Below are 27,611 nucleotides of genomic sequence, written 5' to 3'. Positions count from 1 at the left end.
AATCTTAATGCTAATTTACTATACAACAATGTGCATTATTAAAGGACATGTGAATGATTCATCCAGTGAATGAAGAAAAATTATTCCAAATGATTATTGATGAGTTAATCAAGATAGCCACGTCAACTTTCTTTGTCCATTAGTGTGAACAGTATTTCACAATCATAATAATAAGAGCCAAATGTTAATGGCTGAGGTAATCAGACCCTAATGAAGAGCAGTGAAAAGTACTCTCCTTAAATAGTTTACAGTTTTCATAATCACTGCAGTGGTCAGTTGGTCCCATGATTCTTCATATTTCATAATGTATGTTTACTATCAGCTTTTGTTTTTAATTTCATTTTTCTTTCTCCAGAAGGTGAGTGAATAGAAAAATTAAAGAACATAAAGCTGTGTAATAGCATACCAAACAAAACATATTTTGTAACATAAATTCATTCTAAAAGGAAAAGATTTTTCAGCTGGAGTTACAGGTAGCTAGGAGCCTGCTGCCGCCTTTAATTTTGGTCATCTTATAATTCTTTTGTTGAGAACAATCACTATAATTTTTAAGAGCTCAACACAGGTTTAAAGCTTATCTAGATAACTAAGATCAGCGACTGCTTTGATGTAGGAGACTTTAGGGGAATAATATTCTAACTGCTGTCTTTCCTGGGCATTGAGCATGTGACCCACAAATATGGAGTTGAGGAACCAGTTTACATGCCTGATCCTGGGAGTAAATGTACTCAATTTTTTGGGGGGATCAATGCCTTTCTCCTTGACTGTATACTTGATTAGCCTTTCTCTCCCTGCAATATCTGAGACTGCTCTTTGGCATACATGTATGTTTTCTCCTTCAGCGTAACATTTGAAAAGTCATTAAAAATGATACCATTTTGTATTATGTTAGGCTAACAGACTTGCCAAGTACTTATATTTCAGACTAGTCTACAAAATACTCATCCAAAGTGATGAAACTTCCTAGCACCTTCTAATAAAACTCAGATCATTAGTGCAAAAGATCAAAAGCCACAAAATTAGAAAGTGTCACAGGAACGCCCTGTGTGGTCACTGCAGTGGCAGCAGTTAGCAATAAAGGGAACTGGGGTGTGTGTGAGGAAGCAGTTTGGCCTGGGGGAAATTCCTTTCTGACTCCCATGGTCCTTTCCAGTTCTCTTTCCTGGACAAAAAAACTTTCTGTTTATAAGTCCGTCGTGGGACTGATTGATCTGAAGGCTGGAAGGGGCAACTTGAGTAGTTCAGCTACTCACAGTTTGTAAGGTGGGAAGCTTGCAACATTATTCTGCCACACCACGTATCTGCACCATCTCTGACACGGACAGGGACATGACTTTGTCAAGTTGCTCCTCAGGTTGCTGCGAGCCACTACAGGCTCAGAAGGATCTTTCATCGCCAGGTCCAAGCCCAACTAACCTATGTCTTACATCCCTCTCAAGAGGCATTGCCTGTCTCACACCACTGTTGTCTGGAGACTCATTGCAAGGTGAGGGGGTGCATGATAAGGCTATCTGCTGAGATGCTGCTTTGCATGTGCCCCCCCTCCAAAATTTCTCTTCTGCTTCTTTGTGTGGCAGACCACATTAGTGGGAACTAATTGGCCCATGGGCTTGGCTCTCTTGGCAAAGTCAAGACATTAAAGTGTGTGTGCCAGGTGAATGACAGCTGTGGACCACGATGCATCTTTAAAACCCTGCAAACAGAAGAATAGTTGCAGATTGGTATTTCAGCTGCTGAATTTGTAATGACACTCGCTGCGAAAGCATTTGTCAATGATGTCCCCCTGAATGTTGTGAGCAGATTTAAAATCTGACCGATTTCAAAGTGTGCAAATCTACAGTAAGGAACAACTCTGACATGGCAGGGAGCTGAGCTAGCTGGGAAAGACCTTGATCAACATTCTCCATTTCTGACTTCTGCGGGTGGAAGAGGCTTTGACTGAATAAGAATCAGCCTGCCACTGAACAATTAACAAATCCAGCCTAGCCTCACAAGTGACTGACTGTATCCCCTCCATCTGCTAAGGCAGGGTAAGTCAAAAGCACAATGTATGAGCAGCCAGTGCCTCTGGTACAGAAATGCCTACCCAAAATGTTCTAACTCTCTGGTGTTTGGCATAGCCCTGCTAACATCATTAAGGAAAGTCTCCTATACGTGCGAAGTAGATCCAGTGCAGCCAGCAGTGCATGGCCCTGGCTATTTAGGCAGTGTGGCACAGTAAATAAGTATTGGTGTCTTCCTCTAAAGGTCTCTAAGAAGGTTTTTGATGCACAGCTGCTGGTGATGACTCAGTGAGATTCTGCACTGAGTCTGCACAATGGCAGCTCAAGTGACATAGGAAGGATGTTACCAGGTGAGATTGACCCTACCCTTGCAGGAGGCTGATGTCGTTTCAGAGCTAGGGAAATAGAAGCCTTCTGCTTCTGCTGTCAGGTGCATGTCCAAGCCCTTTGCTTGAGGAACCGTAAGGCAGGGGTGCAAAATCTGCTCTTTATAGCCTGCAGCAAGCAGACAACTGGTATTCTTTTGCAGTTTAAAACATTGTATTTGTTTTTTAGACACAGCTCTTTGGTAATATTCATGGCAATCCGGGGGATAGCTCTATCTGGGGGTACATAAGCATACTGATAATTACAGGAGCAATTTGATGTGACTCTTACCACGACAATAGCTTAAGATGGTAGACACAGTTACAGTGTCAAATGAGAAGTAAGCAGGAAGATCTGACAACTTTATTATGGTTATTGCTGTTAGAGAAGCCACTACCCAGCTAGTAAGTATACACTGTATTTAGCATATTTTGCTGTTTTCTCCCAAAGGGGAGAACATCTTGGATTGTTAGAATTAACAGCTCCAGCTTGTAGGTCAGAAGCACACTGACAAATAGAAAGTAGCGGCAAAATATGCCTTAGCATTATTCTAAGCTCCTCAGGACGTGTATGCATGTGTGTGCACCAGCATGGCATTAGGAAGGCTGGGTGCTGATATTTTTGCTATTAGGGGCTTGCAAATACTAATTACTCTGCATAGTTAGCTTCAGTTGCTAAGCAGAATTTGCCCTGGTGTGCATGTGTGTGCATTTGCTTGTGCTGTGTAGGTGTGGAGGGAATGTGCAAGCAGACTTTTGGAAAGTGTGGCCCATTTAAGGCATAAGTGTAAATGTTACCTATAAATCAGAAGGACCCTGAGCAACTTTGAAGTAAGGTTTAGTCTGGCGAGCTGGAGAATGGAGGTAGTCCTCTCAGTTCAGAGTATACAAGACTGCTGGGGACTGGGGGTTATGGAAAGTGAATTTCACAACTGGTTTTTATTTTATGTCCCAAAGTGATCTGGTCAAAACTTAGGATGTGGCCTTTCCCAAAGTGTGGGGGGAGTGAAATGTCCTATGAGTCGGAGTCACAGGGATTCCTATGGTTTGGTACACCTCTACTGGAAAGAGAACATTATACTTTTATATTACAGTTGTTTAATGTACTTGCATACTGTTGTATCCAAGAGTATACTCTCTTATGTTGCTGTAGGCAAGAGTAAACTTGGGACAAACTGCCTTACTGGGAATTCCCTTTGTCTTAATCTTGAGCCTGCTGTGCAACTTACTCCTTCTCACTTCTATAATGTATTATTTTTTAAGAACATTATGTTATCTCATAATTAATGAGATTAGAAAACCTCAAAATACTCAAAATATCACTTGGGTAAGCTTTGGTTTCCTTTTTATCTGTTTTCCTTTGCATTATCTGACCTTTAGAAAAATACTATTAAAATACATTTTCTGCTGTCCATAAATGATTTTAAATGAATTGTTTACTACAGATATGACATGTGCATGCAGTATGAGTTACTTATGCATGTGAAAAAAGAGATTAAGAGAGCTCTTTTATGTCAGGTCTACAGTATCACGTTTCTATTGGATATCCACCTGCAGATCAGTGACCTTGTAAGACCTCTGAGGTTTGATTTACAAGTTACAATTAAGTTTCTTGCCCACTGCTGTGATGCTTATGTTTTCATTTTAAACACTTGTTACCTTCTTGAGACACTGGTTTGTGAACTTAACCAGAGACACAACGTGATGCTGAATTCTCCTGTATCTCTGCAAGTCATTAATTTCGACCTATTCATGTTCCCATCTGGTTCCCTCTGAGGCTGCTGCTTTTGACTGAACCAAAGCTTTGCATTCACACAATGTGTAATTTGTGTAAATGTATATACTGCTCAGCTCTCATGTTCTTAGTAATCAATCTGTCTCTAGCAAAGGCTAGAGACAGGAAGGGAAGTGAGGCAGCAATGGTGTTCTTGGAAATAATTTGGGACTGCTGATGGCTTAGGGCACCGGTCTGATGCCACCCTTCTGCTGGGAGACCAGCCCCCCGAGCTGTAGGAATAAAAAGCAGGGCTTAGCCTCTGAGAATCTTGCAAAGGTACAAAAATTCCTCTATAAAAAGTGAGACAGCAATCAGTCTTTTTTCCATGTTTGAGGCCTGTGTCGGCAAGGTGCTTGTAAAAAGTACACAAAGTCTGACGTTGTATTTTAACATTTCTCCATTTCTTCACTTATTAGGTTGGCAGGTGTGTCTTTGTACCTAGTCAGTCTGATTCAATGCATCTTCTGTAGATGCTAGTATGCAGCACGTGGTCCTTTCATTCGTGTTGGCTCCCATTTATGGGTTGCACTCAGTTTTTCTGCTCCTCTGCCTCAAGCTCTTTCCCAAACGGGGGCCAGGCAGGGGCAGGTATATCCCTGAACTCACAAAATGGTAAGCTTCATGCTTGGAGGGTTGTCTTTGTTACAGCCAAATCCTCTGCCAGTTTACTTCAGCTGTGATAGAATTTTAGCTCACTTTCTTTGAGAAACAAGATCTGGCAAATGATTCAGTGAATTTTGTCCTGTCCCATCTTACCCCCCTCCCAGAGGTTCCTGTTTTTTCCTAAAACAAGAAGATAACTATTACAATTTAGCCAGTCTGTATTTTTCCTGGATCTGACCATTAATTTTGCTAAAAGGAAGAAAACAACATGAAGTACCACTGACCATAAAAGGCAGCTTTTGTCTTTCATGGACTTAGCTGGTGGCTGATGTTCATATGCCTTTGCTGCCTCAATTCAAGCAAATACTGTGATTGAACTGGCAAATTAACATGACAATGTCAATGTCAAGACCCATTACAATAAAGAGAGAAAGTTCTTATTTGCAGGGTAGTTTCTTAACAGCCTGGTCACAGAGGAGCACTTTCCCCTCTGGAACTGCTTAGGTCATGTAATCACAAGGAAAAGTCTGTGGTGATTAATTTGTTCGTTTATTTTAATGCTGTTTTTCCAAAGGAATTCCTGAGAATGCAACAGAAATGGCATTTATCCAGCTCCCATCACAATCCTTTAGCTAAATTTTTCAGAAGTTCCTAGCAAAGCTGTTTTTCATTCCTTCAGTTTTGTTCAGTGACTTAAGTGAGGAAGACTGGCACTGAACTTCAACATTTTCGTTTCTTTTCTTGAGAGGAGGGTGTGATGGTGCCATCTGAGGATCTCTCGCCCGGCTCCCTGGAGCTTTCAGCTGGCTCTGAGGGCCGTATCCTGCTCCAGCTGTATCTGCACAAGGTTTGTTACCATAATTTCGTTGTGCTCACCTGCGTGTCAGAGAGTTGTTTTTTAATGCCCTCACTTAATCATAAGGATATTTAAATGGGTTCTTTCTCCTGAATGTGAGGACCAGCATGTCTGCTGACTACTGCAATCCTTAATATGGCAAATACCCTTTTCAAGTCAAAGGAGCAGTGCCTGTGCTCAAACTAAATGACCAAAACAGGTCCTTAGCATCAATGAGGGTGACTTAGCAGGACTGTAGGATCAAGCTGATGTTAGCTGTCTTCAGACCATGTTTGGAGACAACATATTTTGTACTGGTTGTGCTTTCTAAAGCTTCTCTGTATAACTGTTGTTGGAATAACAACCAGAAGTGCATTCAGGCAAAAGTGCTGCAGACTGTCTTTGGATCTACCCTGATGGCACCTCGAGTTCGTGGCAGAGGAAAATGTTCAGGATGTAGGGTCTGACCTGTGTTTTTCATGCCGTGTTAACATAAATCATAGAATCATAGACTGGCTCGGGTCGGAAGGGACATTAAAGATCATCTAGTTCCAACCCCATAAAATTGATAAAGCCATCAACCTCCTTTTGCTTTGCAGAAGGATATCCAACATTTTATCACAACTGTAATAAATGTAAATGCTGACACTTTATGGTGCTGAGACTCAGCTGCAAGAGAAGGTTGGTGGGGAGATTTGCCTGTGAATTTTCAGAAAGGTCAAAGATCAGCAGTGCTGGGAAACCTGAGCCATCAGCTGTCTCCTTCTCATATAGGAAAATTGTTCCAAGTTTGTCATTGTTCCTTGCGCAGAGAATTAATTAACGATAAAATTAGATGCTTAAAACAGTTATTTGTGGGCTTATAAAATCTGACTAAAACCAGATAGGAAGGCTGCAATTACTGATAAAAACAGATTAATATTAGGAATATCTTTTTGCTTGAATTAGTCCTCACCTATTTCTACCACTCTGCTTGGGGAAAATGCACTTCCAATCTAGTAGCTTTTAGCCTTCTTTGCTGTCCCTTCCTTTCGATTTCTTTTTTCTGCGACACTACATTTGTTGTACAGTCCCATCAACACACCCCAGTAGCAGCCAAACACTGCTTTCCAAATACAGCTGTGCCGAGGATGTCTTTTGCTGACATTTAATGTTTGGTTTTGTTGCTCCTCCTCTTGGAGCCATGGGGCTGTTCTGCCAGCTTTTGGTAAGATGTGTGTGTGTGTGTGTGTGTGTGTGCAGGGGAGGTCCAGCTCTTTGGTTCCACCGTGCCAGTATAATGGACGTTTTGTTGCAATTTAAATTGATAAAATAAATCTTGCCCATTTGATAACCAATGCTACATTTTTTAAACTTTATCTGGAAATGTCGAGGCAGCGTGTTTTGGTAGTGAAAAAAATAAAGTGTATTTTTAGGAATAGCTTCTTATACTCACTTCAGTGTGCTGTGGACTCAAATTCAGGAGGGTTAGGTTTTTAATAAGATGACGTGGCTTTTCTCTTCAATGGCAACAGCTCTTTTTCATTGTTGAGTACTCATTTACATTTTAAACTGGATTAACACAACAGTTTTAAAGAAAGAATAAACAAAATGGGATGAAGTATTTTTAATGATGATTCTTTTAAACAGGTGACTTGATGGAAGGCTGCATGCTGCAGTCCCCAAAATGCTGAAGTTGTTGTCGTGTGAACTCGTTTGAGAGCAGGAAGGCAGAGAACTCAAGTGCCTCATTGCATAGTGTGAAATGAAGTTTGTGGGTGGACTTTTCACAGGGCTGCATTATGCTTTGTCTCCGTGTGACACGCTGGCTAAATGGACAGGACGAGCCTTTGTAGTTTTGCAATGTCCCATTGTTACTTGGCACATGAGAGCAGTGCGGTATTGGTGCAGCTGTTCATAAACAGGAGATTGGGAAAGTTAGTCCAGGGCAAACCAGAAAATGCTAAATCATAATTTTGAGTCTGAGTCTTGAGGATGCTTCTGGCACTGTGAAACACTCCCTTTCCTTAAAAACACGATTACCTCTAATCCTCGTTGTGTGACACTGCAGATGGAGACAGTACTGAGCATCTATTAGCAATTCAGATACACGGGGCTGAGACTGAAGTTTTGATCTTTTATGCTCTCCAAGGAAGTCTGAAGAGTATTTTTGGCCTGGGGGTTTTACGCAGCCCTATTTTGTGAGAAATGCTGAGCTCCTGTTTCTTTTCTTTCTGCTTTGCTGAGGGTGGGGCTCTGAAAGCCGCTGCTGAAAACTTCAGTTGTAGCCTGTCTTTTTGAAGTAGTTGCATTTTAAATACTTTGTGAGCATAAAGTATTCTAATTTCCTCTGGAATAACAAGCACCTTTTTTTAACGGTAGCCGAGAGGGGACCAGCTCGCAACACTTCTCACACACCTTCCCCAGCTCCTGCGAAATCTTGTACCCCAGGGTACCAGACCTGCTCTGCACAGCTAACCTGGACATTCAGCATTACTTTTACTTTAGTAAAGGAGGAAAGGTTTGGCCTGAACAGAGCTTTGGGATGTTGGGATGGAGCTAGGGAGCACCACTTCAGTGGCATTTTAAAGCAGATCTTGTGAAGTCTAGATGCTCTTCTGGCAGGTCTGTGATAGTTGGGAACTGGGAAGCTTGTTTTCTGGGCACTCCCAAGTTTTATCATGGTCGTTGAAATGTAATATACAAGGACCAATCTGTCCTTGCTATTACTTACTCACAGGTGCTTGCTTTAGGAAGCAGCTTTCACAGAACAAGGTGAAAATATCAATTGTCATATTGATCACAGAGAAGGCAGTATGTCACATTTCTTCTTCTGAATGCTTACAAATATGGGACTCATGAGATGGCACTGTGTTGCTCTGGCTATTGCGTAAAAGATTAAAGCTTGGAGCAGTTTGTTTGATTGATTTCAGTGAAGCAGAGTCCTTTGCCAGTATGTGACTGAGACAAAGGATGATCGTCAGAACATGTTAACCACGGGGGAGCCGGGGGGCAACTTTTGCAGAGGTCACAGAAAAGGGTCTGTCCCAGCTCAGCGGGTAAGTGATCTCCTTGCAGGAGAGAGCAAATGCTGCTTTTACATACCTGAGGTTCTTATTTGTTCACGATGTGACAGTATAAAAGACTATCGAAATGAGTTAATATATTCATTCATGTTTTCCTTGATGAGTCATTTTAATTACTGGAAAGTAATGTATTTTCCAACATCAGAATGCTGCGTTGGGTTGTCAGTATTCTAGCATAGTCTTTCAGGGTCCGAATGTGGAAGGGGACTACTAGTAGCTTATATGTACGTGTTACTTTTCAGAAAAATAAAATTAATAAACTCAGGAAATGATATTGTCAGAATGCATAGTATGAAGTAGTGCATTACGTTGTCTTGCCATATCATTATTTTCCATTAACAAAAAATTTAAAAAATAAAAATGATGAAATAATCATAACATGGTAGATCAGTAATTATTCTAGAGAATGTGCCCACATCTGTGCGTTCTGGCTTGTTTGTTTATTTGTTTGTTTTTGTTATAATCAGAAAATACTGCTCACAACAACTCTGTTGGCCCTTTTATCTCTGCACAGGGTCACCTGGAATGACCCCAGCATTTCCATATGAGCAGCAAAGAGCTGTTCTTTCCAATGTCAGACTTACTTTCTGGTCCAGCAAGTATGGGAGCAAGTGCTGAGGTCTTATTACTGTGAATTACATATTTATGATTTTTAAAGCACGTCTTTTCAGAAGCAAATTAAACTCCTTGGACAAGATTTGAAAAGTTACTGAGGTACCCAAACTCTAGCTAGGTTATTTATTTATTTATTTAAATAAGAATTAGGACTCCAAGATACATCTGAGGAAGTTAGTATATATTTGCATCTTTGGGCCAAATCTGACCCTGAGTAACTTCTTGAGGAAGGGGTTTAGGAACCACTTTCGCTCAGAGAGGTGTCCTAAAGCATGCATAGATTTTGCGGTGTAAGGCTAACCTTGACAGAAAGTGTGTATTTCAGGGGTTTGTTTCATTTGCCCGACAGACTTTGCACCATACTTTGAATTCTGCAGAATGTGTATGGCTGCCTGAATTTCAGCACTACATTTCCTGAATAGGCAGGCTTTTTGCAAAAAAATTAGACTTAACTCGTGGCACCAATGTGTGGAAGGAAAGTTTCGTAGAAGCTACCTCACAGCAAGCAGCTCTAGACTCTGTTGTTATGATGTCCTAGGATGTCTGGGATAGCATCTCAGGCTGGCGTGTGAAGCCCTACCTAAGTGCTAAATATTCCCACAACTCTATTGACGTATTTTGTAGATAAAATTATCCCATCTTGGCTTTTGTTCATCTATCGCCTTCTCAGTCAGGAGATAGTCAACTTTTTAATGACCAACAAAGTGGGAGTACAGTACAACAGAGCTGTTTTTGCAGTTCTTGGCATTGCCAGAACAAAAGGGTTAGGATTAGGAACAGCCTCAAGGTTCAGCTGTTAAGCAGCAATGCTCTCTATAAAGCTGCTGTTGCAGGATCTCGAAGCAACTGAATTCTTCTAACCTGATGACTGGATTAGGAATGAGAACTAAGGTTCTCTAAGTTTCTACCACTTCAATGTAGTTTGGGAATATTTGGAGCTGAATATATTGCAGGCAGGGCTTTGCAGCCGCTGTTTCATTGCAGGTGCACACGTTGCTAAAAGAAAGCACATTACATCTGCTGACGTGACAATGTGTTTATTAGAATTCATTTTAAACTAATCCCCAACACACGCAGATGTGCAAGCAGTGCCCAAGACCTGTTCAATCCTGCGCTGCATGTGCAGGCAGCGCCCGCCGCTCAGCATCTGCCACGTGCAGGGGATCAGCCTGCAGCTGCTTTGACTCCCAGGTGAGGCTGCAGAGTGGGGAGCGTCCCCGCTGCCGTGCCGCAGCCACGAGCATCTGTCACCGAGCAGGTCCTTCCTCTCCCTCCATCGCAGGAGCCCTGGCTGGGAGCGCATGCTTTGGCAACGCGAAGTTGGTGTGATACACAAACGGAGAGCACATGTTCTCTTATAAAGAGTAATTGGATGCGGATATATCTTTTGAAATCCTGAACTGAGAGTTTTGATTTACATGCATAAATATAATTTGTGCTCCAATCCAACACAACACGTAGATGTATGCTTAATTGCAAGTCTCTGAGCCTGGCTGAAGAAGCATGAAGTGGAACACTTGCAAAAGCATTTTTAAGATATGACCATGCCAGTGAGAAAAGGGAAGCAGCCTCATGGATGAATACATGGGAATGGTGCTTTCTTTTTGTAGGGCAGATTCCCATTGCATTCGTACTAGTACAACAACAAACAAAGAAACAAACAAAAAGATGGAAATAGAATATTAAAAAAAAAAAAAAAGAGAGAGAGAAAAAATGCCTAGAGTAGAATAAAAATCACAATGGCAGAAAGATGAACGAAAAGCCTGGCGGTCTAGTGTTCAACAGCCTTCGTAACGCATTGTTCTACGGTGGTGTCAGCCACCTGGAGTATTTAGATCAGCAGTCGGGAGATTCATGATCCTGTGAGAAAATTTATAATCATGACAAAAATGGAATGAAATCCCTTCCCCTTCCTTTTTACGTATTTTATCTTGAATTGTACCTTATGTGACAGGACTGCAATTAATATCTCTTGTAAAACAGAAGGCTCATTAAATTGGTCTCATTATGGTTGCTGAGGTTGTGTGACACTGCTGAAAGGGATTCCCCCATTATCTTTGTTTGACACGTATTCCTAATCAACCAGGCCAATTCTGCTTTATCAAAGGGCTGGCACATGAGAGGAGATGATATTTATTCTGACTTGTACTATTAGCGTAAAAAATGTAGATTGCATCGGCAGACACATAACCCTTACAAATGGCCACACAGAGCATTTATTGAGGTGTCCCCTTCCTGCAAAGGTGGTTCTAAATATAGCCTGCTTCACTTTTCAGTACTGGGGATGCAGAGCATTTTTTTTTTTTTTTTTAAAACCCTGTTTTCAAGGGATATTTATGAAATTAAATTGTAATAGACTGTGGAGAAATCTCACAGCAAACAAGTGCACAAGGGCAAGAATAGCAGCAATTCTGCAATTTCCTCCACCATTTGTTGATGAAAAGAAATCCAACAGCCCTATATATCCAACTTCAGAAACCTGTAAGCAATGCGTTGTCCTTTACATTAATAGAGATCTTAATACGTATCACAATATTACCTCAGTTATTGAAAATTTCCTGAACATTTTGTTTTATTTCTTACTAATACTGAGTTTGTCAGGGTGTACGGACATTTTCTCTGTTTATAAAACTGTTCGTAGAAAATTTATGAGCGTTTTAAGGGAGGTGATGGTACCTGAATCTGCTGGGTTTAGAAACACCAATATGCAGGGCTTAACAACATCACCCTTACAAGGTTTGCACAGATATTTTCATACTGCTACAGCATTGTGTGTTCAAAAGAAACGTATAGCTGTAATGCAGCCTCATGTGTTTGTATAAGAAACCACCTCCTCCAAAACTCAAACCAAATGCTTTCTTAGTTAAGTTTAAGAAATTTTGGATAACAGGTAAATTCGTACAATATATATAAGACCTATACAAATTCTACAGACCTATTTTGATATTTCATCCTTTTCCTTATACGTACACAGCATTCAAAAGGATGGCTCCTTGTCTCCAGTGATATGAAGTTTCTGATTTGAGTGAGAAGATGGAAACTGGGAGCAAAGGGAAGTTGACAGTGCTCCTGCCAGCTGTTGGAGTGATGCTGCAACACCCCAGCCAGGACTGACTGCTGGAAGAACAACAGAAAAGTGAGGTATGAGAGTATTATTGGCCATGGAAGTCCTTCTGTGTTGTATCAATATTTTTTTTTTTTTTTTAATGTCAGTATAATTCCTTTTTTAGGTTACCATGACACTGAGTGAACACTGAACTGCATTTTGAAACAGGCTTCATGGTCCAGCAGTACTGAATATAGGCTGATACCTCAGACAAGGTAAGTGAAGCCGGGAGAAAACAAGGACCTCTCTTTCGTCATCCACAGAAGGAGATGGGGGAATGGGGTTGCTTCAGCACTCACTGTCACATGGAAGAGGAAGGTGAGGAGTTGCACGGGTTCTGAGTCTGGACAAAAGCAGGTACTCACCTGTGAGTGCTTGGAAGAGGTTTTGCTGGAGGGCCCTTATGAGCACAGCTCAGTGCTAGTTCTCTTGGTCTCTCACTTGGTGCTGATGGCTGTAACTCTGGGTGTTTAGGAAGCAAATGATTTCAGTCACTACTTTGTCCCTTGAAAAGCTTTATCTGATAATCAAATTTGTGATTTGCTCAGCAACATAGAAAAGCTTCAATTGGGACTGTAATTCCTAAACAAACATTTATCTCCTGCAAGAGATGATCTGAGTCTGTTGATGTCAAGAGATTGGGCCCTTATTTCCTGATGAGAAGAGGGGAACTTTCTTTTTTCTTCTCTTTTCTTCCCCTTCCAAGATGGAAAGCTCTTTATTGTTTCTTTGATCCCCCACAGAACAATGGAGGAATAGCTGTATCTTACAACTAAAACTCTTAAGTAAATGGTTATTTTAACAACAGTTCATATACTACAACATTTGTGATGTATGGTGTATTGAGGGATGCTATGAAAACATACTCAGCTAATGTGACTGAAGGGTGTCTCTGGGGAGAAAAGAGATTTTGTCAGGAGCTGTCAAATATGATCTAGGTGTACCTTCCAAATAAAGAATCCTTGAAGCTGAAGTTGTTGGCAGGCCAATGAGTACACAAGGGAAGGATGGCCCTAAACATGCACAGTTTCGTATGCATCTCTGTAAAAAAATTGCCTGTGGCTGCTTATTGTGAGAGACAGATCATTGGACTAGGCAGATTGTTCTTATGTAGAGCATTCAAACATCAGATAGAGATATCACATGCAGTCAGTCACAACTTGAAAATTAATAACACATTTTAGCCGAAACATCCAAAACAGGTGCAGCTAAAAGTGAAATGATGTTTCTGATCACGGAGATAATACTTTCTCTTTTGCAGACTCATCTTCCACGAGCTCCCAGTGTTGTGTGTACTTTTCGCACTGTGTAACTTGGTACATAATTAATGAATTTAGCATAATGCCGTGTTTGTTTATTCATATCTACTTCAGATTTATTAGATAGAATATCCTGAAAGTCAGTGCTGTGAATCAGAAAGCATGAAGCTGGTCTTTTGATGAATAATTTGTTGAGAAGTTGATGCTTTTGTAGACGTAAATCGTCAGCTAAATAAACATGACTGTTGGGGAGCAGCCTCTACATCCTGAGATTTAACTAGTCATGCAAAGGTCCTGCAGGCCTTCTGGGGCTGCTGCCTTGTACATGCAATGATCTCCTTGTCAGCTGCGTAGTGGCAGCTGGTGGCACTTTGGGCTAGCAAGAAGTCCCCAGGCATTGCTGTGCTGGGAACAGTTGGCAGCTGCAGCTTGCTTTGTGTGGGGCAGTTCCTCCTGGCTTTGGCAGGGTTCATAGCCAGACCTCTCTTTTGTTATTTCCAGTACTCAGAAAAGATAACACCTACAAGAGATGCAGTTTGAGTGGATTATGAGAGTACAACTCCACTTACGTTTTCAAATTTTCATTCATTTTTATTACAGAATGTATTATCTTAAACACTGCAAGTGTTGGCAGGAGGGAGGCAAAAACAGGGCTGTTTTTCCCCACACTAAGTGCATCTTTCCCTCTTTGGTGCACTGAGGTCTCAAAGGGAAATTCCAGCAGTTGATAAGGATAGGGAATAACTCAGTTAACAGAGGTGAGTGGGTAAATGCTTGGGCACGTAGTGAATGTAGGAACAGTCTGATACAAGAAGCTGATGTTCTGTAGGAACTTCTGGACGTAATTAACAAACAACAGAGGCTGAATTCTTTTCTCCGAGTCCTCCTGATCTGGAAGAAAGAATGGAAAGAAAAATCTTGCATATACAGAACTCAGAGTTTTGTGTTACCCCAAAACAGTGCAGTTGCAAACATAGTTATAAGTGGCTAGAACAAGGCTGGACCTTTAACAAGTCTTTCACTTAGAGATCTGGAAAAACAGAGAAACAGAGGTGAAGATCTCTGTTTGCACTGAGAGCTGATTTCTCAAGGTTAGTGATACCAGGGTCAGTTTTGACGGATTGTGGGAGACTCTTGTTGTTGTTGTTTGCTTGTTTGTCTGTTTTGGTTTTGCTTTTTAATAATTGTAGACAGAAATTTCAGCATTTTGTCAGAATAATATAATAAAACCAAAGGGCAGTGGTTTGTCTGATTAAAAAAACATATACTGGGACGAAATATTTGTGTTGTGAATGTTAGACTGTAGGGGTCAGGCTGGAGTTTTGCCAGAAAGTGTGACTTCGGGGAATTCTGTGGAAATTTCAAGAGATTATAAACTGAAGCTGTCTGGCAAAAGGTATGAAATTCAATGTTCTTGTCTTCTGAAATAGTCTTGTTTGAGAAATACTACAGATGTATGAATAATTGCAGTGCAGGGAGTGGGAGAGGAATTTCTGTCCTTCCTTTAATCTTGCTATAATCTCCTTCTGACGAATCTCATCTGAGAATCAAGATTTCTAACTGCACCCAGCAAAAGAGAGAATTGTTTCTTTTTACTTTAAATTAAAAACTTATTGTGGGGTTTTAGAAATAAATGTCCTTATGCAATGTGGCAGTGCTAGTGGACATAACATTTTCAAAGGAAATCAAGCCAGTGTTCATCAGTTCAGTTACTAAAAGAGCGTGCAGATAGGATGGTCTTTACATGGGTAAATATATGTATGTACATATATGTATACCCTCTATTTCATGTTTATTTTAGGAAGGAGGACTCAAAAAATTAGAATCCAATTCAGCATATTATCTACATGTTCACAGGTAGATATGTATGTAGTTGGCTAACTGCAAAATTGATAGCTGTCCCAGAAACATCCTTACACTTATATCACAAAGGTCTTCTGTTTAGTTCCTTATACATAAGGAAAAATAGAATTGGTTCCCCTGTGAATAGGATAAGAAAATGGGATGCACGTGTGTGTGAAGTTAAAGGTGTAAGTGCTGAAAGTACTGCAGCTTGTGTTAATAAAAATTGCAGATTTGATAATTTTCGGTCACTTTCTCATTCAACATAGTTGATGAATGGCTTTCTATTCTTGCTTGGAAATATATTTTATATTACAGCTTATACAGTATTTGAGACTGCACAAAGCATACAATTCTTATTTGTAGAGCAAATAGAATAAGCCATTAAGCTAGAAAACTACTCTATGTCTGCCTGAGTCTTCTCCCAGTGTCTCTAAGTTACTACAGACAGCTAGAAATGCCTTCCTTTTTTGTACCTACACACAATGCCTATCTTGTATCCGTACTTTCTATCCTCTAGATCATACTACATTAAAACTGTGAAAGTTAAAGGTGATTTTGGCAATGTATCAAGGTTATTTCAGAATAACCTTGTTCTTAATTTCCTATTAATAGGTAGTATTCTTATAAATTATTTTTTCTGGCAATCATTATTCATCAAAAAGATTTTTTGTGTGTGTTTCTCCAAATGGGTTGCTCAGTGCCTTTTTATTAGCTCTAAGCCTCAACTTCAGCAAGTGTGTGATCAAGTGTACCGGAAAAATCCTTTGTCCATTGCTAAACCTTATGAAATTGTAGATCAAAAGAATTTTCGTATCTTACAAGGACTGTGGTACTATTCATGGGCTAAAAATGACTGTCAAAGTAATAAAACAACTACTGTTGTCAGGGAAAGATTAAAAGCAGCAGCTGGATTGTACACAGACAACTTTAAAATCTTTCTCTAGGAAGGTAGATGCTTTAGAAAATGATCTGGCTTTTCAGTTGATTTGCCATGATTGGCAGCCCCATAAAATGGCTACTGACACAGGAACTTGCAAAAGAAAGAAGCCTTTTTTCACCATAAAGAGAATATTCTGCTTCTTGCCTTCTTCCAAATTGGACTCCGCACTTGGAAGTAAGATGTAATGCAAGTGTCATAGCAGTGATGGGTATCAGCCTTTTCCTGTGTTTTATCCAATTTATCCAAACTCTTTTTCTGAAATAATTCCTGCTGTCACTTTTCTGCAGCTTGTATTTTAACCTATGTTCTTCTTACTATTTTAGTTTTATTCCTCGAGTTTAGCTGTACGTTTTGCAGTTCTCCTTAAATTCACTACATGCAACATTGCTTTCCCTGTAGTTTTTCTCAGATAATAATCATCCTGACCACTACTAAGTACATATAATCACTATTATAATTAAATGTTTATTTCTGATATCAAGAAATGCATTTTTTAATTATCTTTGAACTTCTAGCCAACCTGCTTCTCAGATTGGCATGTGTGCAATCTTTGAAACTTTATTTATGAAAGGTCAGTGTGTTGGCTTCTTTTAATTAATTCTTTTCTTTCCATTTTAGTTATCTTCCTTGTTTCTTTTTTATTCTATTGACTAAAGTAATTATCTTTTTGTGTGTTTATCACAAGATTGGGTCATCTTCCTTGCACTTGCTGATTTTTCCAAGGTAGTCATTCTCTCTGGGGTTTTCTTTGCCTACGCTTTTTTTGACATATATTTACTCTATTAACCTGTTCTATCAAATATTTATGACTCCGTAACTGGTTATCTTGGAGGGCAGTTTATTTTTCTTTCATCCTGACAGCTCCATACACTGCTGGAAATCAACTAAATTGTTTGCCAACCATTTTCTTCCCATTGGCTTCTGATTTTGGCCCTCCAGATAGACCTTGTATGTCAGATTGTAATACTGGGCTCCACGTTCCCCTGTAAACATCCCTGTATCTCTCCTCACCTCTGCTCTGCTGGTTTAACAAATACAAGACCTGTTTGCCTGTGCTGTTTTCCTTTCAGGTTCTGTGCAGTGGAGTTAAGAATTGGACAGCTTTGTTCCACGGTGCCTTTTTTTTTTTTTTCCATGCACTGGTCTTAAAACATGCATGTGTTTGGCTTTTGTGGGTGTAAGAATGCATGTGTTGCATAATTTGTCACAGCTCGAAGCCATTAGCAGTGGCAGAGCCAGGCCTGTGATGTGCCCAGTTCCTAAACGTGTACACGCTCTTCTTGCCCATTCAGATGCTGGGCTTGGAACGTGCTGCCCTGCACTTATCAGGTAACATCAGCAGTGTTCTTCCGTGCTGAGGATGGAAAACGTCAGCTGGCAGTCAAAAGTTTCTGTCCCTTCTGATCTTTTTGAGTGCCCTGCCTGAAAAACACAAGCTCTTACGATGATGATGATGATTGACCTGATTCAGAAGGAGCGCTGTGCGGAAGAGTTGCTGAGTAGGAAAGGTGCCGGGTGCTGCTGCTGGTGTGGTGACAAACAGTGTGGTCAGTCCGTCTGTCCCCCCCCTGCAGTTACCCTGCTTGCAAACTCCTTTTGCCCAAATTTGTAAGCACCACTGTCTGAATGCCTTCAGCTTCTCTTTGGGCTCTAGCACTGACAGCAGCACCAAACCTCACCCTTGCTGACCACAGACCTTGAAAAAGAAAAGGACAATGTCTAATTTCTTTATTTTTTTTTCAGATCTCTCTGAAGGAGAAATACAGATAAAAGCAAAGCTCTGTGACTGATTTTTTCACTATCTACTTGAAAGACAGTGGGTCAGAATTAAGGCATTTTTGCTGCGGAGGAAATGTGTGGGATGTTGGCTGTGAGCCAGTAGCCACTAACATCCCTGCTGCACTAGGAATACTTGAATGAAGTGGGCGTCAACCTCGGGAGAGCGGGCAGCGCTACCTACATCAGAGAAAAACCTCTTCATTGAGATTCAAGGAGTAAAAATATTGAATGGAGATAAACCGGTCGGATGGATTTTTTTTTTTTTTTTCCTATGAGGAACAGTAAAAATGCAAGAATCATGATCCAGTCTGGAAGAACATCCCCTAAGGTCCTGTGCCTGTCGTGTCCCATTCATTCCACAGAAAATGAGATACATGCAGTCCTTGACTACCCTGACTTGTAAGTTTCATCTTTTAGTTCTGGCTTCTCAACACTCAGAATGAGGAAATAACATCCAGAAACTTTCACCCTGTAGTCCTCTTTACAGCCAGGCTTTTAGTGCTTTTTTTTTTTTTTTTTTTTTTCTCCCCCCCCAAAACAGAGTAAAGATCTGAAGGGTATCAATTTTTTTATTTTTTTTTTTTTAAATAGAATATAGTTTATCCAGACACTCATCCTGCTTATGTCCAATTGAATGTCCACTGGGGAAAAAAGTCATCTCTAGAGTTCCTTTTGATCACTTAGTTATGAATCTGGAGGATGAAACAATTTTTTTTCAATGTTATCTTGCTTGTGGTAATCAGCCCCAGATGAGAGTTACGCCATCTTGCAACCTTGGTACTACTGAGTCAGTTACCAGCTCTATCCAGCCTAAATATGATCACATTTTTCTTGAATGAAGTCCATCATTGGAGCATCATGCCTGTGAAAGAGTTTTCAGTTTCAATATATGAAACACAAGCAGCAGATTTTTTGTTTGAAACTACAGAACCACACTGTTCTCCGTGTACATAAGGGAAGGAAGATTCCCATTTTTTGTGACATATTATTAGAAAGCGATACATTCATTTTGTTGAACAAGGGGAATGGACAATGAAGCAAAAAAGGAAGTATTTTGCCTAAGTGTTGACACTGAATGAAGGAAGTGGCCGTAAAAAGATGGACTGCGGAGAGTAGAGTATCACAAATACTTTAAAAAGCTCTTCTTGCATGGGAAACAAAGGGATGCTGCACAAGTGACAGCTGCTTCCATGCAAGACTAGAGGGTTACATGGTAACAATGGTTTCGTTTTTGGATGTAGTTTTGCACATTGGCTCAAGCATGTCTGCTCAAATAACACTGAGGTTAGAGAAAGCTAGAGGGAAAGATGCAAAATGACAGCTAACAGGCATGGATGCAAAAAGTGAATCTGAGCAGGATTTGGGAAAACTAGACTCCTGAACTGGAGCATGTCTATCAAAGCAAACAAGCTAATAATTGGCTTTGCTTTTATTACAGATAATATCTTTGTGCTGACAATTTGCCTCTCAGAGTCTGGGCTTGGATATGACCTGTAACAGTTTGGCCTCAGTGGTAAAAAGTGTTTGTGGACAATTGGCCTTCAGTGTCCTATCTTTGGGGCAAAAAACATTGAAGCAACTAAATGCTGCCAACCCCTTGTCTTTCCTTTCCCTGCCGTGCTCAGACTTGGAATCCAGAGCCTCAGAGAGCTGTGGTAACGCACTGGTGGCCAGGAGTCAGAAACAGTCATAGTCCCAGGACGCAGCAGTGCCAGAGGCTGTGTAAGCACAGCACATACGTGGCTGCTACTTGAGAGGGATCCATCCACGGAACTGTGGGGGTAACAAAGGCAGGCTGGCAGTGAAGGGCAAGGGCACAGTGAGGCGGTGTTTATCAGGGGGAAAGGCAGTGGCCTTCACCCACGCTGTTGCCATAGGTGGCACGTTTCTTTACGTAGACTTTCCAGCAAGGAGTTTCCAGAAGACAATAAATTTGTGTTATGTATCCTTTTGGGGGACTGCTAGCACTGTGGGAGGCAGCATGAAACAGTGGTTTGATGCTGCATAGGAACGGGAGGAAAGTTGGCATTAGTGGCCAGGCAGAGGCAGCGGGTTATTCTGTCACAGGAAGCGATGAGAGAGGATGGAGACTGTGCACACCTTGCATCTGAAAGTGGCACATGTTACAGAGAGAGAATAAAGGAGGGTGGCAACAGGAAGGAGATGCAGGCAAAGCGGTTGCAGGCAAGGCTTAATTCTCCAGGCTAGGGAAGAGCATGCTGTAGTAACTGAAACAGATGATGGGAGCATAGACGAAAGATCATCTGTGTGAGAAGGCACCAAAGATCAGCAGGCCTTTAACAGCGTGGGATTGAATGGAAGGGCTCAGAGGGATTCACATCAGAAATGTTTAGAAATGTTATCAACAGGGAGGATAAATGCTGCTCAGGAAGAAGCAGAAGTAAGAAGGCTGATGAGGCGGGAGGTGATACTAGTTTTACTGTTGTTCTGTGTGAAGGGTTAGCCTTTAAGAGATGTGAGCTGAAACATAAGATTCCTTGGCACTTTCTGGTTCACCTTCGTTGTTCACGTGGTGTGGAGAGAAGGAAGGATGCAATACTGGAAGATGCTTAGATTCTTCATCAAGAAAAATGGTCTGAGAGGCAAAATATTCAGGGAAGTGGAAGAAAAGAACATAACTATATCGTTGTCTTCTGGTACTACGAAGAACCTTTCTTTTTCTGATATCCTTGGGTAGCAAGCAGCAAATTAGCAAATCCTCAAAATGAATTTTGAAAGTAACCACACTTTCTGCTCTGAGAGAGAAGTTTAAAATGTCTAACATAGTTTTGTGAGGAAGAGGAAAATGTGCCGGAGGGCTGAGAGTTCTTAAGACCAAGTTATAAGCCTTTGAAAATAGGATTTTATAATGGAAAAGCAGAGATCATTAACTATTGTAAGCACCTCTAAGAATGACACCTCTATAGTAAATTACATTCAAATTAATATAAAACTGTAAAGATTCCCTGACAGCTTTGATTATGTAAGTTGATTTTAGTAGTTAAATGTTGACTTTCTATAATGCATTCTCCAAATATTATACTGAATGCTGCATCATATATAACAATTACCATGTCACAGTGCTATTTTGTGTAAATTAAATTATTGACAGCAATATAATTTTGTATTCACTTTATTATTTTGATTCATTTTTCTGTCAAAATATACAATGACTCTTCACTAGATTTAGAAACCAGAAAAACTCTTTAGATGGTGAAGTATTATTCTCCATACATTATTTTTCCTTAGCCTGTAATGAGGTTGGAGGGGTGGGGGGGAGAGAAGCACCATTTCATTCCTTCTCTGACATTGTGTGTGTTTTTTAGACATGTTCTCAACTTTAAATCGTGTTACAATAGGTGTGCTTTCCAGCAAGCCTGCAAAGTCCAGAGCAGCCCTGGTCAGCTCCTCCAGGGCTGCAGTCCTGGTGGTTTTAGTGGTGCACTAACACAAGCACTGTCCTGAGTTGTGGGATGGGTTTCTTATTATGATGATTATTCAGCTTAGCTGTAAGGAAGGTCCATTGTACATGGCAGGGGGAATACTTCCTGTTCTTTGATATTTCTTATAGATAGAAGTAAAAATCAGCACCTGTTCATTGCTGCTCTTTCTCCATACCTTTTCTTCCCAGGTTCTTCAAAGGTTATGGCAACACTGATTGTCCCTTCCAGGATGCCTGTAAAGTATTTGCCGGTGGTGGTTGTAACTGTTCTCACCAAATGCACAGCCTGACAGCTTCCCACGACCTGCTCGGAGCTAGAGTGTGGAAATCAGGACACCAGCTGCATATTCCTACTGGACCTTGGCTCTTCTCCGGGTAGGTGCCCTGATCTTCCCTGTGGAGCCAGTCCTGCTCCCACAAGTTGGCCAGTGCCATCCTGTGAGGTGGAAGAAATGGGCTCAGATGCATTCAGGCAGAAAAGGGGGCTGAATCCACAATGTCACACACTGTGGGCAAGGGTAACTAACTACAGGTAGAAAAAAAAAACAAACCTCTGTTCTGAGTGGTGGTAGAAAGGTTCAGAAAATGTTTATCTTCTCAGCTGGTCCAGACCAAGGATGTTGGAGAAAGCCTACGTTGCAAATCTCAGTGGGGTTCAGTCATGGCTTAGGTACCGACAATCCTTAGTCACATCTGCATCTGCTCAGTAATAGAAAAGCAAAGGTATTTTGACACTGCTGAGAGCGCTGGGAAAAGTTTCTGGTGCCTGGTCCAGTGAGGTGCATGTAGCTGTGGGCTAGCTCCTTCTTCAGCAGGTCTGCAGCCCATATAGTTGAGGAGGCAGAGAGGAAAGCTGCAAGCTTTCAGTACGGTGAGGATGGGACAGCCCATGAGAAGGTAACAGGAGAAGGCTAAATCCTCTCTGAGTTCTCCATGGACTTAGCAGTGTTCTCTAAATACCTGAACGTTCACTTGTGTCTGTAAACCTGGGGTTGGGAACACAGATAAAATATATTTGCTTTCCATGGCAGCACAAAATTGCAAAAACTCATCTGATACTGATGAAATAACACTTAGCCATTGCACTTTCATTTAATGGAGTATGAGATGTTGCTATATTCTTATGTCTGCAGCATACACCAAATTTTTCTGTGCTCAGTTTTAAGGGAGTGAAGCCCAAAGAGACACTTGGCAGTCTCTGGGAATTAGAGTAGTGCTGAAAGTAAATGTCACTTCTTATCCTGGATCCTTCCTTCTTCTCCTTGCTTTGCCTCCACTTGGTATGGCACATACAAGATCTGTAGTGTGGTGGTAGTAGTATGTGTGGAGCTGGCAAAAGGCCTGTTTGCTCAAAGACGGAGATGTTTTTATATTAGATGATCTGGTAGAAAAACATCACAACTCAGCCAAGCCTGCCCTCCTAAGGCATTGGTATTGATGCATATTCTGTTGGCAAAATGAATGTATTAACAGTTATTGCAGAGACAACTGTGAAAGCCCCACATTAGCCCCGCATTATGTTTTGTGTTAACTGGTTTTATAAAGTCCCGGGAAGTCCTTAATGGATGGAAGAATCATTTCCTTTTAGCTTTAGCAGCCTTCCCGCCTTTGATTTTTTTTTTTCACTTGCAACTAAAGATCTTTTCCCTACATCTTTCTGCATATAATTTCACGCATCTTTCTTTGTATGAAGCAGTTTCACACACAACCACGTGTACAGCAGTATGGTTTTAATAGAACCTGCTTCATTTGAGAGCAGACAAATAGACTTGGGTCGTCTTTTGGCACAGGCACAAAATGCAAAGCTCTAATGCTGAATTTCTCATTTGGCCTCAATTCTTGTTTGGTCTGCCAATGTGGGAGTTAATCGTATAAACACAGAAATACAGAGGACAGGGGGAAATACATTCTGTTGTGTCCCGTTCGTGTAGCTCTGGTTCTCACTGGCTATGCTAATGCATTGCTTGCAGCAGTTCAAATGGCCGTGGTGATGAGGAACAGGTGGTGATGAGGAGTTAATGTGAGAGGACACGGAGAAATCATGTTGCTCGATAGGAAGTTGTTCCTCCCAGCATATTTCTGTCCTAGCCCATTCAAGTGAGACTCTATAACAGTATCCTGTGACTACACCAGAAGATACAACTGCACCGAGTTCAAGTGCTAAACAAGTATATATCCTGTTTCAGCTAATTCCAGCATCTGAGATTTTAGGTGGCAGTCATTCCCCTTGATGTACGAGTGCCCAGACACTGCGAAGATGAGCTAGGCCTTGTTAGGACCTCGTGCTGCTAACCTGGAAAGAGGATTAAAAGCTAAAACAGAGCAAACAGAAACTCATAGCTAGTTAAGTTATCCTGAGAGTAGGGAAAGACAAACCTGCTGGGCAGGTATTCCCTAACAATGTCATTTTGACATTACTAGCCTGCCTTCTCCTCGATGTATCCTCTATTTGTTCAAAGCAAATCATCTGCTCCTCTCAGTTATTTCAAAGTAAAGTCACAAGAATAGCTTGTTCCCACTCTATTCCAAATATAGCTGTTGGCAGCGATTGCTGAGATAAGGGGGAAGGAAAAGGAACTACCAAGGAAGAGGAAAGACAGGAGGGGGAAGAGAGAAAAGAGCTGAAAAGGTTGGACAATAGAGAGTAAAGAGAGACAGATGAATGAGAGGGGAGGTGAAAGAATAAGGAAAATACATCTCAGCAGAGAAAATAAATCAAAGATAGAAATAAACTCCTGCAAAAGAGGTGGAAGCAGCCCAAATACAGAATGAAAAAGCACCGTGCCCACCCTCAGGAGCAGTTTGAGTTTTAGCCTTGAAAAGTAACTAAACCTTAAATAAAAACATGCCCAATTTTGACTTGCACTCAGATTGTAAGGGTTAGAGCATCAGAAAACTTATGCTAATTTACACTGCTTGAAGATCTGGTCCTAGAAATTTTAAAGCAAAACATGTTGCTTATTTTAATCTCTCGTGGGATTTTTTTAAATTTGTCTGCTCCAATAAACTTTGTTGGCAGTTTCAGACAGAAAACCATCAGAACCTCAGCGCCCTTCTCAGGAGTTTGCAGTCTTCTGGTGAGACTCGAGCATCTAGCCATGCCCTTGGGAGCAGAAAACAAATGATGATAAGAAATAAGGAAAAGTCAGAACCACCCTCAGACTGGCTTACCCAGAGCAAAGAGCTGAGGGGTTTCCAGGCTCAGGGTAGACTGGTTTAAGACCAAGGCATGGAGAAATGAAACGTAAATGGGAACAGGTTGTGAAAAACAGCACACAGACAGGGCAAACACAGACGAGTCCTTGGCAATCCAGAAATCCCACGAATGGCTCCAACTTCCCTGGAGGGGTGGGAAGCTTCTGAGAAATAACCCCTGGAGCTCTTCTGCTTCTCATCTCAGAAGACTGGTTGGAAAATGGTGCTAGGGTTCTGCTTTCTCTGCTGGTCTGCTGCAGAGATGCGATATGTGACCTTACTCTCCAGCTGAGGATAAAAAGCCTTACTCAGTCCTGCAGGTGGTGTTTCCTCTGAACTGAGCACATCTGGAAAGCCTTCTGGACAAGCTTTCTAAGTACTCAGGCACTAGGTAATGGAACCAACATTACTGAAAGTGTGACACTTGCTATGCTTTTATGTCAGTCCTTCAAAGAAGAAGGCCATTTGCATTGTTAAAGGATGTGCTCTATCAGTCTCACTCTGGGCTAGAGGGCCGGTGCAGCTTTTGGACAAATACTATTTACACAAAGTGTGGAGATGCATTACTGCAGGAAATACAAGGTTAAGCAAGGCTGCTTTTGGAAGAAAGGGCTGCAAAGTAAAGCTGAGCAGTCAGACTATCACTATTCAGAAACAAAGTCATCATTTTGAGAGTCTTGTCACATGGGTGGTGTATGTATGAGTTATATCTGAGTTACTCTCCCTGTTGTGAAATACAACTTTTTTTTTTTTTTCTTTTCCAGCAAGCATCATGCAGAGCTGATGTTTTACCCAGTCAGCTTATACACGTGTGGAGGAGCCGCTGACTTTGGTCACGGAGCTGTGTGCAGCTTGCAGGCCACCTGGGACACTTGTGGGCCGGATTGGGTGGCGTAGCTGGCTGCGGGGCCAGGTTGGTGCTGGGCTCGTGGGCAGCAAGAGACCCTGTGGGCAGCAGTGAGTGGGAGCGCCTGGCCGGGCTGCCCAAGGCTCCCAGCCCCACACAGGAGGGTGCTGGAGGGCTTTTTGGCTGGGATGCCTCCTTCATGGCTTGCTCCCAGCGCCTCTCTGCGTTATGTGGTGTCTAACCTTAATGCTCCGGGGAGAGGGGCGTCATCGCAGGCTGTGGGACTGCAGCCATCAGGCAACCTTGCTGCCCTGGCCTGGGATCTGGGACCCACCGAGGCTCTGCATTTGTGTCTCTACAGGTAGCACATCCACGGTGCAAAGCTTCGGAGGGATGCCGTGCGCTGAAACACCAGGAGCACCCAGCCCAGCGCGCAGCTTTCTGCTCTGCGGGCCGAGTCCTCTCCGGCTCCCGAGCTCCTGCTCCCAGGAGAGGGCAGTGGAGCCGCACACGCTCCCGTGCTGCGGCCGGCAGGAGGGCCGGCTCCCTCGGGTGCTGGGCGAGGAGAGGAACGGGGCAGCAGAGGTGGGAGTACAGATTTAATACGTATGCTAGGAAGCGTGTTCGGGAATATCCAGGAAGTGTTCCGCGCGTTTAATAACGAGAATGAGTTGTCTGTAAACAAAAATAGATTTGGGGTGACCGAGTTTGTTGTTGCTTTTATTTGACTGGAAGTTTTCTCTGTTACATGTTTGTTTATGGCCACACACATTTTTACCAGTAACTTGCTGATTCCGCTCAGGCTTAACTTCTGTAGCCTGAATTAGAAATGTTATTGACATTTAAAGAACCCCTCAGGATGCTGCTACAGCTCTCCTGAGCCAACTCCTCACAATGCAGTCATTTACTTATTTCAAATTTACAGGCATTCACGCTAAGACAACAAGAAGCCTGGGTTGAAAACCGCAGAGTGTGGTTTTAAGGTACCATAATTAAGGGCAGACTGGGATGCCTTCTCCTCTACTCTCTAACCACCCCCCTTCCCTTAGCATGCGAGCAGTCAGGCAGCTGTTTCCTGAAGGTTCGTGTTTACACCAGGTTTCTCTGGCTGGGTACTGGCTTTCAGTGACCAGCCAGTAAAGGCTAAGAACCTGCAGCAGGTCTGTGAGGGAATGGCAGGTTAGATTTAAGGGAAGTGGCTTTTGACTGCAGCCTGGGAATCCAGCAGACACCCCTGGCAAAACACAAGGCATTAGTAAACAAGTATTTCTTCCTGTGAGGACATGCCAGGTCTCTCTACTTTCAATGAAAAAGGGCAAATTTATGGAACTCTGAAATACGGCTTCGAAGACGAGAACTTCTCTTTTATGTGAAATGGGTAAACAAACAAACCCCAGTCCCCCGCAACAAAAAGCACCCACAAACCACACCCTGAATCTAGCACAGGCTTAGGATCAACTTTTCTTGCTGTCATCAGAAGACAGGGACACTTACCTCTGATCCAGGAGCAAGGCCCGGCTCCCGGCTGAGCTGGGGTAACACTGTCCCCCAAAGCAGCGAGGCGCACAGTGGAAGCGTGAGGGTGTGTTTCCCGAGCAGACCTACTGGTATCACTGCTGTTAGCACATGAGGTTGGTCGAGTTTTGCTATGAAAACATAGTAACCCCCCTGGAGCAACTCGGAAGTGTGGTGTTAAGCTGGTTAAATGGTGCTGCCAGCTCCTGCAGATGATGAGTTGCCTTTTCTTCCTCAGCCCTCTTAAATTCAGGTGCAACATTATTTCTGCAGCTCCTATCTCAGGTGCTCGCAGTAGAGAGTGGCTGCAGGAAAATACACCCAGTGCAGCACCAGCTAGCACCTTGTTAAAAGAGCACGTATAATAAATCCAAGGGCAAAGAAACTGGGAGTGAAAGAGAAGTTCAGCCCTTCAGCTCT

This window comes from Aythya fuligula, chromosome 7, assembly GCF_009819795.1.
Source record: "Aythya fuligula isolate bAytFul2 chromosome 7, bAytFul2.pri, whole genome shotgun sequence".
Classification (NCBI taxonomy): domain Eukaryota; kingdom Metazoa; phylum Chordata; class Aves; order Anseriformes; family Anatidae; genus Aythya; species Aythya fuligula.
The sequence above is the reverse complement of the archived record's forward strand: the minus strand, read 5'-3'. Positions refer to the sequence as shown.